Source organism: Equus przewalskii, chromosome 8, assembly GCF_037783145.1.
Source record: "Equus przewalskii isolate Varuska chromosome 8, EquPr2, whole genome shotgun sequence".
Taxonomy (NCBI): Eukaryota; Metazoa; Chordata; class Mammalia; order Perissodactyla; family Equidae; genus Equus; species Equus przewalskii.
In genome coordinates this window covers 71,966,798-71,980,365 of record NC_091838.1, presented here as the reverse complement: position 1 = coordinate 71,980,365, position 13,568 = coordinate 71,966,798, and the positions used below count along the sequence as shown (strand labels likewise).

Sequence of the window (13,568 nt, the reverse complement as noted above, 5' to 3'; positions counted from 1 at the left end):
TTGGCATCAGAGATGCGAGGAGGCAGGATCGACAGGAAAGACGAGGGAAGTGAGGTCATCTAAGCTTTTGAAGCTGAGCTTTTTGGCTCCAAAACCTAATGCAACAGGAAGCTACTGGATATATATCAGGAAAGTGATGAGGTTTTTAAAGAGGATGGAGCCCCTCTTCTTTAGACAACTATAGCTTTGAACAGTATATTTTCCATATATTCCCCAATATTAAATTTTCTGAAGTGAAAATATACTTCTATTCATTTCATTAATTAGACTTCAATTTTATGCTCCCCACTCCTGAAAGAAAATTTGAGGAACTGGATAATAAACCTTTTGAGAGCTACCAAAATGCAAACATCAAGAGAATGGGGGAAATTGAGGGAGGTTAGAGGAGATAATCTTCCTAATTTCCTCTGTACTGGGCACGCATACATTTCCTGAATGAATCATTTGGCTCCTCAAAGAAAAGAGAATTGGAAGGATGTCTGCAGCCCAGAGTTGTGCCAGTTCCATGACCACCTCTTTTCATCTTGCAAGGAAAAAATGCCTTAGCACTTCATTGAGGGTGCAATGTTACTATTAAAAGAGGAACTGACAAGCCATTGAGTGAAGAGCACTGAAGAGTTGGCTCAGCTCCCACAGAGTTCAAGCGAGCATTCTAAAAGAGGTGGCTGAATAAATTACTCAACATCTGTATCCTCACTAGAAGCAGCTCAGTGATTCTGGGGGATAATTTTGTACCACTGTGTTTTGTTCTTGAATTAATTGATGTCTTAATTTTTTCCCTGTAACTAGACAATAGCATCACAGAACTCAAAGGGGCTTTAGAAAGGAGCTGTTCATTATCTTCATTTTATATAAGGGCAAACTGAGGCAATATCTGGAAAAGGGAATATCATACCCTCAGACTTTCAACAAGTTAGTAGTGGAGTTAGAACTAGAATGAAGATCTCCTTACTTGTGCTCCATTAAACTGTATTTCTACCTCAAACACAGAGATTAAGATTCTCAATGCTCTATTATATGTTCTCCACTTTTCTATAAGACTTACTACTGTGTAGAAAATGTTGTAAACACTCTATCAAATATTTAAAATCAAAGGAATACCAATGTTAAAGTATTTTTCAGTTGAAAGAAAACTTGAGTTCATTTACTCCAACTCCCTTAATTTCCACATGATTGAACAGAGGTTTGGGAAGTAGAAATAAGTTGTACAAAGCCTTGTAGTCAATTAAGGGCAAAGCTCTGCCTCATAGCTAGAATGCAGTATCCTTGATCTTAAAGCAAGTGTTGGCTGATGGATAATGGTTTCTTTCATCACAACCCAAATGCTGGAATATGATGTGTTTATCATCTCATAGTTGCTTAATAGAGAGAATGAGAAGTTTTGAATCAGAAGATTTTCATTTGCCTCTTAAATGCTAATATTACTTTATAAAAGACTATGAATATATCAGACAAAACCTTCTATTAATTTTTCAGTGTCTAGAATCTAATGGCATCTAGAGGTTGGTCACTTGGTATAGTAGGAAGATCAGAGAAAAAGAAATAAGGTTATGAGGTGACAATGGATCAAATGTTGGATGCCCAGTTTGGGATATGTTGATGGAGATATACAAAAAGAAGAGAAGTATTATCTGAAAAACAAATTCTGCAGTAATCAACAAGTAACATATAGACAATATTATGAACCCTAATCTTTGAGTATAAAGAATGAGATGAACCAGATGACCTGGACCAAATTCAGATCTTGAAAGAGGGAAGCAAAAATCTTCTATTAAAAAAAAAGAAGACAAGAAGTGGTTGTAGTAGAGGTCTTAGAGTGGATGGAGAAAATTTGAGAGAATTGGTTGGGGGATGTCTGTGTCAGTTTGAGCTGCTACAAGGAAATACCAAAAACTGGGTGGCTTAAATTAAAAACCACTTATTTCTCAGTTCTAGAGACTGGGAAGTCCAAAATTAAGCTGCTGGCAGTTTTGTGTTTGGTGAGGGCCTACTTCCTGGCTTATGGACAGTCGTCTTCTTGCCATGTCTTCATGTGGCAGAGAGAGAGTTTTGGTCTCTTTCTCTTCTCCTAAGGAGACTAATCTCATCCTGGTGTCCCCATCCTCATGATATCATCTAAATCTATTTACCTCCCAAAGATCCCATCTCCACATATCATCATATTGAAGGTTAGGGTTTCAACATGTGGATTTTGGAGGGATGCAAACATGCAGTCCATAACAGGGGGTATCTGAACAGAATAAGGGAGTATCTGAACAGAAATATACAAAGGAATCCCCATATGACGTTGTGTGATTATCTGATCTCATCAAAGAGTATACAGTTGTGATGGTCTGGTCTAGATGGCTGTGGCACCTTCCTTGGGATTGCACAATGCATGGGCATACAAGGACATGTATCACAAGGACATTAAGGATTCACTGGAGATGTGCCAAGGGACCTAGGTTCATTATGTGCTGAAGGGAAACTAAGAAAGGGTAGGTTTTCAGAAGCAAAGAGAAAGTTTTAGAGACTTAGAGAAACAAATGAAGCGAAAGAGTTGGTTTGGTGGAAATATAGCAGAGAGAAATCTCAGAGGAGAGGGAGACATGGTCAGAGATTGAAAGGCTGACATTTAAGACTTTAGATATGGAAAAACTTGTTTCAGAAGAAGAGTGGTCCCAGTTGACTATAATAGAAATGTTCCTGAAATGAAGTGGAGGCGATGGCTGCTGGAGTCAGGGAGGTGAAGGAAAGTTAAAATAAGAGAGTATGATGAATTATCAACATAGATGATGAAGTTTCTTACGATGATGTTAGATGTGAAAATGAAGAGAAAGACTGTGTGTGGCTTGACAAAAGCTCTGTTGCATTACAAAGAGCTGTCAAGAAAGTTGTAGATGCTGGCAAAGGAGAAGGGTAGAGGCGTGGCCAACAAGCATGGCAGAAAGCCAACACAAATTACTGGCCTATTACTCCTCTATGGAAGGAGGACCTTGACTGACTACATTGCAAGTCAATATAAATCCGCTCTTATTAAGGGACCCATAGTTCAGAAGGAGGCCTGGAGCGTAATTATATTGAATATCAATACAAATCTCTTCTCATGGTGGGGCTACACATCTTCTGGATTACATTGATTAGACAGAGTGATAATGTTTGGAGTTTGTCTTTCCTTTAATTTCAAACTGCAAGAGACCAGAGGCACCTTCTTTCTTATTCCTTGCATTTGAAATACAGTAGATGCACAATAAATGCTTGTCATTAGTTGAACAAATAATGATACAAATAAGCATGGCAATGAATGACTTTTATTGAACTCTTTCTGTGCACCAGGCACTCTTCTATTTACATGCATTAACTCGTCTAATGTTCAATATAATCCTAAATGAATAAATCTTAATTCTGAGCCTATTATATGAGTTTACTCTGTTAGAAGGAATATTTCTTCTAAATTAAGATGGTGATCAGCTGTGAGGAAAGCATTATACACACAGATATACACACACTCAGACATATTTTGTGCAATGCACATATACATTTATTACCATCTTTTGGCTTTTTTGTATATTTATAAATCTAGAAAAAGAGAAATGTAATTTCTAAATATATGAGAGCCATCTGATAAAATTTTCTATTGGTATCTAAGCAGCATTATGATGATTTTTCTACAATGTGAAAAATCATTTTTGATTGGTTAATAAAGACTAAGACACTATAATCATATTTTATTCTTCTTATTAAATGGGGATACCAAGGTAACCCTGAGGAGTTTTGAGGAGTCTTTCCTGATGGGGTATGCTAGTCCTGGATGGAAGAATTAAGATCAGTGGCTAGACTGAGGAAAGAGCCGTGCTTTATCATATCTGTGCAAGGGCAAAGTTTGGCCATTATCAGCACACAACTGTGTGTTGAGCACACATACCCTTTATTTATTTTAAATATATTCTTGCTCTATTTAATGGGGCTATTGATTTATTAACCCTCAATTTTCTGTAACCACCATGAAGAGGATATTACAAAGAAACAAACCAAAATATTCGATATTTATTCATTATGAACTGTGTTCATTGTTGCTCTATTCCACTAACCAGGCACAGAGCTAATGGTGTTAGACTAGGGCAGAGTGTCGAAAAAGAGGCAGATAAAACTTATTTCAAACACCATTTATTATCTGGAGTCTTGGAGTCTTTTCTCCTTTGCAAATTTCCTTTCTCCTCTAAAAGTCTCCATCCTTGAGACGTGCTTGAAATGAAAGGCAGCTCTTGCTAGGCTTGCAAAATTGTAGCACAGGCAGGCAGAGCCCCTGGGAGAGGCCATCTCATCCATCAGACCCACTGGCTTTTCAAAGAGGGAGGCCTGTGTATAGTCAAGATGATGAATCCCAACGGCTGGCAGTATCCGGGTTACAGATAATGGAGGATGCCAATGCATGTGGGGTAATCCTTGGCGTGCAGCAATGCAGGGATCCTTTGAGATCAGCCTTACCTGACATTGAAGTAGCACACATAGAGACAGGGTACAGATTGTTCTCTGCTTCCAAAAGCAAATTACTACATCCAAATGCAGACAGAACAAAAGTGAAGAAGATGGAGCCAATGCGAGAAGCCAGGTATTTCAGTAAGCAAATTTCTGTTTTAATAGCAGGGAACCAGCATCAGAAAGATCTTTGTGTCAGTCCTCTGCCTTCCCCTCTGCCTGGGACTCAGGCCCACTCACTGATTCAAGTGAACAAATTTGTTGAATACCTACTATGTGGCAGGCACTGGGCTGGCTGCTGGAGATCAATCCCGAGCAAGACTGACGTGATCTTTAGGGAATGTAGTGTCCAGGGTTGCAATATACAAATAAAAATTCACGATGCAGTATAATGAGTATTATGGGACTGACAAATAAAAATGGCAAGCAATAAGATATATTGGAGAATATGAGGAAGCCATTTGGTATAAACCTAATTCGGCCTGACCTTGTCTTTCCAAAAGGGCCTGACCGTGGCTGTTGAGCACCCATTCTATATCTGCTTTAGATATTCCCTATGGCAAGAACAAAGGCCAGTGAGATAAAGGTGCAACTTCCCTCCCTCTCCCAACGTTAGCATTTCCTTAAGGATTAAGCATCTTTCCTTAGGCTAGGAACTGATTGCTGCGCTCACCTGTGACCACCCAGCTCAAGACAATAGACTTGCCTCCTGCTGTGCCCTCCGAGATAGCAGACCCACTATCTGCTGTGTCCATCAACGGCTGTGCTGACAGGGCAATCTTGTGACTGTTGTAGGAGGGAGATTTCAATCATATGTGAAACAGCCTGTTTGGGGGTATATAACCACCCTGTATACCTCACTTCCCTGGTGCCCTTTCTTCCTTCGGGAAGAAAGTTGCCGGGCCATGGTCCTCAGATTTCAGCTCAGAATAAACTCACCCAAATTTTCATTTATAGATTGGTTGTGGATTACTTTTGTCAACAGGACCCTTGAACTGGGCAAAGAAATACAAGTAAGTCAATATAACCTGCCTACCTCCAGGTGTCTTTACCTGTGTGGTTCCCAAATTATACTCCCAGCCTGTGTCAGTTTCCTAGGGCTGCTGTAAGAATGACCCCCAAGGTGGGTGGCATAAAGCAGTAATAATTTATTCTCTCATGTTTCCAAAGATCAGAAGTCTGAAATCAGGGCCGCATTTCCTCTGAGGCTCCGAGGGAAGAATCTTTGACCATGTCGTCTGGGTTCTAGTAGACCCGGATACTCCTTGGCTTCTGGCAGCATGACTCCAACCTCTGCCAACATCTGCACAAGGGCTTCTTCTTTGTGTTTATTTCTTTGTGCATGTTTTCTCCTCTTATAAGGACAACAGTCATTGGATTTAGGGCCCTCCCAGATCCAGTATAACCTCATCTCAATGTCATTATATCTGCAAAGATCTTATTTCCAAATAAGGTCACATTCTGAGGTTCCAAGGATGAAGATTTGAACATATCTTTTTGGAGGGCACAGTTTAACCCATTATACAGCCTTAAACTGTCTTCCATTTGTGAGTGGTTTTTGACCTTTTCCATTGTCTTTTTCCAGCCCTGGCTAGTCCTTTATGCAATTTATTTGGCTTGATGCTCAACCCTCTTGAAAGACTTGGAACTAGGCTCTCCATTACCTCTGTTTCTTTGTGCTTTTGAATGCTTTAAGTGGAAGACTTCTTTCATTCTCAAATGTGATTAGTGCCTCCTGTGATGCTAATGTCTTGGGCAGGTCCACCTTAGACGCTGGGTGGAGACCAGACTTAGCAGAGCTTGTTAAAGAAAGCAAATAAGTTCACATGAGCTTAACAAAGGACATACAATGAAAAGTGGTCCCTGAGGAAGGGGGCCTTTGGGAAGGACTCTGTCTCCAGCCTTGAAGGTGCCCCTATTTTACCTGAAGACCCATAACGCATAATGCCTTGTGAACTCCTGACTGTTTGAAAATCTGCATTATTATTTGGAGAGTTGACTCTCTCCATTTGGTGGAGATGGGATCTACCAGCTACAACAACAAAACTTCCAAACATTGATATGGTAATGCAAGGAAGAAAACAACGTATTTGCCTGATGTACCAGGCTGCAGCCAGTCAGAACATTGTTTTATAGAATTAATTTCCGCAAGTCCTCTAAATTCCACTGGTTAGGGATGTACAAAGTCTTTGCCAAGATTTTAGCAAATGCCCAAGAACTAACAATTCTATTTTCAGCTCCTGCCTTTGGATTGGTCCCATGTGAACCTAAAAGCAGCACTAAGCCCCTTTATCACTTTCTACAATGAACCAAATCATACCCTGCATTGGACTAGAACTCATTTTGACCGAAAGGGGCTGTATCGCTGAGCACACAGAATCCTAGAATTTTCTCTCTCTCTCTTTCCTCTTGCTCTCCTATAAAGCAGAAGGGTCCTGTATATCTGAAGCCACAGCATCAGTCATACCTATATCCTCCAGGAACTCACCTACATCAAGGAGGGGAGGTATATTTCTACGTATTTTCACTATACCAACTAGTCTTTCCCTAAGAGGAATCTCGTACCAAATGCTAAAAGAATAAACATTTTCTCCATCTCATTATCCTGAGATGGAACGCCATTATGATTTTAAAGGTTTAATTTGCAGGCTTCAATTATTTTGCTTTACAGCCTGTTACCATCTTCCCTCCAACCAGTTGTCACTTCCTGTTAAAAAGGAATGGGACTTTAAAGACCTCTTTGGCATTCACCAGTATTTTCATAATTTGGAAGTTAAATGTTTAGAAAACAAGATTTCATCAGTCCTCCCTTTAAACAGCTCTGGAATATGAATGAAAAGCAAAGAAACATTTGACTTAAGTATTTTTTTTTCCAGCTGATCTTGGAAAACTGACATCCCTCAGAGTGACATTAACAGAAAGAAACAGTCCTCGTAGATCTGTTGCATGCTGGGCTTTATTTCAATAACAGAATCCATATCATTAACCTCTATTTGGGTATACCAAACCTCCTGTAATAAGAGAGTTCTGTTACCAGAAGAAGGATTAATACATTTCCCATAATAAGGTAGAATGGTGCGCAATGGTTATTCTTAATTCTGACTGCACATTAGAATCATTGGGTGGAGGGCAGCTTTTAAGACTCACTCAGGTCCTAGCTCCACCTACAGACATTCTGACTTAATTGATTTGGAGTGGGACCTGGAATGGGGATTATTATTATTATTCATTTTTTTGAGGAAGATTAGCCCTGAGCTAACATCCATGCCCATCTTCCTCTACTTTATATGTGGGACACCTACCACAGTGTGGCTTGATAAGTGGTGCATGGTCCACACCCGGGATCCAAACCAGAGAACCCCGGGCCGCTGAAGCAGAACATGCGAACTTAACCACTGCGTCACCAGGTCGGCCCCTGTAATGGGGATTATTTTAAACTCCAAGTGATTCTCACGAGCAGCTAAGTTTGAGAAACACTGATATAGCATAATGCTCCTCAAACTTTAACATATGCACGAATCACTTAGGGAGTTTGTTAAAATGCAGATTCTGACTCAGTAGGCCTGGGGAAGGCCTTGACAGTCTGCATTTCTAACCAGCTCCCAGATGGTGCCTATGCTGTGGGTCCCGAGGACCATACTTGGAGTAACAAGGGTGTGATGGAATTGGCATTGTCTTAAAAATTGGACAAACTTGAGTCTAAGAATCAATTTTCTGTTTAGTTTTGTTCATATTAATAAAATGTGCTCCACTTGAATCCTGTCTTCTATAAACTGAAAATACAACTTCTGACCTATCAGGAATGAATGGAATGGATGTTGTTGAAAAGCACATAGCAAAGGGCCTGGCACTCAGCAGCTAAATAAATTGTACTTCTGTTTCACTCCCCTCCTCTCCACCTTCCCAAGCACCTCCAACCTTCCAAAGGCGAAGAGAGAGGGGCTGTTGTCCAGAGCGTGGTTGCAATGGGAACATTATCTTTTAGAGAAAAGGGATGGAGGGTATCACTAACACAGTGGCTTAGTGGCCATCAACCCAAGTGTCTGAAAAAAAAAGATGGCTTGAGATCACAGTCTAGAACCACCAAATCAAAGTCATCTTTTAAAGGTAGTGAGAGGTTGCTAAGCAGGTATTTTAAAGATTTTTTTTTTTTATTTTTTCCTTTTTCTCCCCAAAGCCCCCCGGTACATAGTTGTGTATTCTTCGTTGTGGGTTCTTCTAGTTGTGGCATGTGGGACGCTGCCTCAGCGTGGTCTGATGAGCAGTGCCATGTCCGCGCCCAGGATTCGAACTAACGAAACACTGGGCCGCCTGCAGCGGAGCGCGCGAACTTAACCACTCGGCCACGGGGCCAGCCCCAACTAAGCAGGTATTTTAAGGGGTGTTGGGTGTATGGGTTATAATAGTGGGCCCAGTTAGGGATACAGGCCAAGTCAATCTGGAAAGGATGTTTGAGGCCAGAGCTTAAACATCACCTTGAGTTTGGACTATACATTACAGGCAATGGGAAGGCCTCAAGGATTTGCTAACACTGGATGTATGTAGTACTTTTAAAGCATTAATCTGCTTGAGTCTGGAGTGGATGAGAAGAATGAAAACAGGAAAAGGGAATGTCACTTATTTGGCAATATTTACTGATTTCTGATTGTGTGTGGGACACCGTGCTTGATGGGGATGTATAGTAAACAAGACACTTATCTTCCATCCTACCACTGAGACAGAGAGTAACCAGTGATTAATTAAAATCATGGCACGCGTCTGAAAGAAAAATGTAGAGTGCAATGAGAACAAAATCAGAGCACTTGACCTCTTAGTTGGGGTCAGAGAAGTCTACCCTTGGAAATGACTGTCAAATGACTTTCAAGCTGAGACCTTAGAGTATTCCATGAGCTCTCTGAAGATGGGGTCGAGGTGAGGGAGAAGTGAACGATGTATTATTTACATCCCAACTCTACCACTTACTAGGTGAGAGACTGCAGGCAAGCGATAGATTTCCTCTTTCACAAAATGAGGATAATTGTATGTCCTTCCAAGGATTGCTGTGATGTCAGTGAGACCGTGCATGGCTAGGAGCACAGTGCTTGGCACACAGTGAAGCTCAAAAGTGGTAACTATCTGCTCCTTTGTTTCACGGTTCCAATTACTGAGCCCCTCCTCTGCCCCTGTCACAGAAATGATCACTGCTGCCCGAATACCTATCTGGTCCCCTGTCTTCCAGCCCCTTGTGGAGCAGTCTGTGACTGATTTGAGTTGTAAGCAGAGTGATGTGTGTCACCTCTGGGTGGATTAGCCGTTCCACCCTTCCTTCCCTTCTGCAGTGAACATGTAGCCATATGTAGAGATGCTGTAGAATCCATCTGGGTCTCTGTAATACTATATGGGGCACAGCATCACGCCCTCCGCAAACTTCACTGCACATGTAGCTTGAACAATAAGTGAACTTTGTTTAAAGAAGTCATCCTAAAGGGGTAGATTCCTTACCTCAGCAGAACCTAGCCTATCCTCACTAAATAGAGTACCCAATACGAAGAATTTTTCATACACCATTATTTAAAGTAATAAGTTAGGATCTTTGCATTTATACAAATGTAAGATAAATGACTTTAAAAAATGGAATTTTAAGCCCAGTTTAAAAGTGCTAACAGGAAAGCTTGAGAAAACATCCCTTTGCTTGCTGTTGCTCTTTGTGCAATGAGTTCAGATCAAACACATCAAACATTGGGAAGAAGGGAAACAGCATCTCGTGTTGTTTAGAACAAGCTGCTCTGCATTTTGTGGTGCTTTCGGTGTTTGATCAGGTGCTTTTCGGTCTTTTGCTAAAGAGACTTGTGGCCTCACCCCCACCCCAGACCCAACCCCGAAACACTAACGTTTAACTACAGGCTTGATTTGTCCACTTCCTTCTTTGGGAATGGATTCAACGCCATCTACGTCACCAGATGGAGTGCACTAGCCCTCTGTCTTCAGCCTCCTCTCCAGGGGAAGCTTTCTGATTCTCTTCTTTTTGGCTTCTTAACTTGCCATGGATGCACCTCAGGACCACAGGGGCAGTACATGCTGTAGGCTCGTTGCTATGGTGCTCAACAGGCAAGAGAGGAGGGCTGCTTTCTTGGGGAAAATGAGGCCATAGATCTATAGCACCAGAATCCATCTCTATTCCCTCTCTCCATCTTCAACCCCGGGCCTCCGTTTCACCTTATCTCCCTCTCCCTCCCTCCTCTTTTCTCATGGGTATGCTTTTGCTGTTTGTGGTAGATACAGACATATTCTTATCATGTATGAGAATTTCTTGATGCAAAAATTGGCTGCAAGCTACATTTCTATCACACTCATTCTTTCTATGTCTCCTGAGCATTGTGAAACCAGCTTCAGCATAAACTTATGCTCAAATGATGGTGCTCTGATGAGCTCTGACAGTGTTTGTATTCACATCCTTCTCTTCCTATATAAATACTAAGCACTTTTTAAGTATCTTCTCCAGCAAAAAGATACGTATACGTCTATATCTGCCTCTACATCTCTATCTCTATCTGTTAAAAAGAAAAGAAAAAAAATCCACTATCTTTTAACTTGAATAGAAGTGATCTAACTTTTTATATTGGCATACCAGTATTTTTTGTTGAAGTTATTTCTTGCAGCCATGTTGTCAAAGAAAATAGAGCTGGATGACAGAGAGCAGGTTGGGTATGGATTTTGGCTCAGGCACCAGCTGAGATATAGTCATCACTTGTTCATTTGTTCATTCATTCTCTCACTACTGATTGAACACCTAGCATGTGTTAGACATGGATCTAAGTGCCGGGGAACAGCAGTACACAGAAAACATCCCTGCTTCAAGGAACTGTCATTCTCCAGAGGAGACACACTATAAACCAGTGGCTCTCATGCTTTAGTAAGAATCTAAATCACCTGCATGTGACTGTAAAACACAGACCTCTGGACGCCACCCCCTGATTCTGATTTCCTAGATCCGGGATCGGGCCTAAGAACTTGCATTTCTGGCAAGTTCCCAGGTTCCACGGACTGAACGTTGAGAACAACTGATATAAGCAAATAAATGAGTAAATATATAACATAATACCAGCCAATGATAAATGCTATGAAGAAAAATAGCATAAGGAAAGGGAACAGAGAATGATGCAGTGCAGAGGGTGAGGCTATCTTAGGTCAGAGCATCAGAAAAGGCTTATCCCTCGGCAGAGACCTGACTGAAATGAGAGAAGAAAGTTTTTGGGTATCTCAGAAGAGCATTGCAAGACCCGGGGCAGGCAGCACCTGCAGAAGACTTGGCAGGGAGCGCCCTGGTCTGGCTGCCGTCATCCCAGCCTCTGCTTTTAGGATGCCACATGCATCTCTCTATCACTGCATTTAACCCAATGTATGGTTGGATCTGTTTGTGCTTTAGTGCTTTGTGGCAGGAACAATACAATTTTCATACTTGAATCTCCAAACTCCTAGTACCGAGAAGCTGCTCATTAAATGAGCCAGGCACTCTTTGAATCACTTTGTAGCAATTAAATCATTTAAGCCTCACTTAAACCATACAAGGTATAACCTGTTATCATTCCCATTTTGCAGAGGAAGGAATTGAGCCGCAGAGAAGTTAAGCAATTTGCCTAGGATCATAGAGATAGGAAGTGGCAGACCCAGAATTTGAGCCCATCTCTCATAAAGATTGGATGGATCCATTGATGGAGGGACAGATGGATGGACGGTTGAAATTGAGCCAAGAAGAGTTATATACTGGCTTATATATATATATATATATATATATATATATATATATATATTTTTTCTTTTTAGAGATTGACACCTGAGCTAACATCTGTTGCCAATCTTCTTTTTCTTCTTCTTCTTCTTCTTTCTAAAGCCCCCCAGTACGTAGTTGTATATTCTAGTTGTGAGTGCCTCTGGCTGTGCTATGTGGGATGTCGCTTCAGCATGGCCTGACGAGTGTTTCCATCTCCCTGCCCAGGCTCCGAACCGGCAAAACCCCAAGCAGCAGAAGCTGAGCATGCGAACTTAACCGCTACGCTACTGGGCCGGCCTCTGGCTTCTATATTTTAAGAGAAGATTTGTAACCCAGTTAGAACTGAAAGGCAGATGTTTGCCCAGAAGAGGAGGAAGAATGCCATCGGTGGAGGAGTCCAGGTGAGAGAAGTTGTAAGAGAGCCTGGTCTAGAAGGAATGTATCAAGTGTGTGGCAAAGAGGCTTGCCTGGGCAGGCACAGGCTCCCTCAGTGTGAGAGCAGGACATGCCATCGGAAGCTGGAGGGGAGGAGAAAAATGGATTCAGCAAGCCCCTTCCTCTCAAGGGATCCTGACAGGTTGTGTTTTAATCTAATTATTTCAGGAAGTTGAGCCACCGAGAATGTGGTTATTTAATTGTTTTGTTCAAAGAGTATGAAGCAGGCTATTAGTCTGGGGTCATGACTCCAAGGTTCACTTCAGGTTATTACCTAAGAGAGTTTTTGAACAAGAGTGGCTGATTGATTCTTTCCCACTGTTATCCTCATTAATTAACAAAGATGCATTGTGTTGGTGCTAATTTGCAGAATCTGGAATGAAATGTAAAACAGATTCAGGCTGATAAGAATTGTTTTGTATCTGCTATTCTATCTTGTTCCTTCCCCTCATTTTTCCTTCTAAAGATTTTGAGGTACATGAATTTCCAGCCTGATTATAATTAACTCTTTTTCCACATGACAAATACTGTCTCTAATGATTAAGCGATGAGCAGGAAGTAGGTCTTTGACATTTATTTTCCAATGCAGCATAAACTTGGCTCTCCTATTACTCTCCCTATGACCAAGAAAAAGTCATCTAAGCTTTGCTGCTCAGATCCCCCTTCTGGAAAATATGGATAATAAAATGCAGATCTGAACACTTTACCTCCCTCTCTCCACTGACATTTTTAAATGGCTCCCATGGCCTGCAACACAAGATTCAAGCTCGATGTTTTAGAAGCCTTGATGGTTTGGCTTCAATTTTCTTTCCTAGTCTCATATTCCGCCATTGTCCAGTAAGTATTTTCTGCTTATTGTATCAAACGATGTTCTGTGTTCACTCTACTCTTTCTCTGGAAGTCTTCTCATACTTTGGGATACTTG

At 41.3% G+C, this 13,568-nt stretch overlaps 1 long non-coding RNA gene across 5 annotated transcripts in view; it reads right to left on the bottom strand.

Annotated features, from left to right (window-relative positions):
* The window catches only part of LOC139085149 (uncharacterized), a 142,892-nt gene that overhangs the window by 106,012 nt on the left and 23,312 nt on the right, over positions 1 to 13,568 (bottom strand). The gene's annotated exons all lie outside the window — the stretch shown is intronic.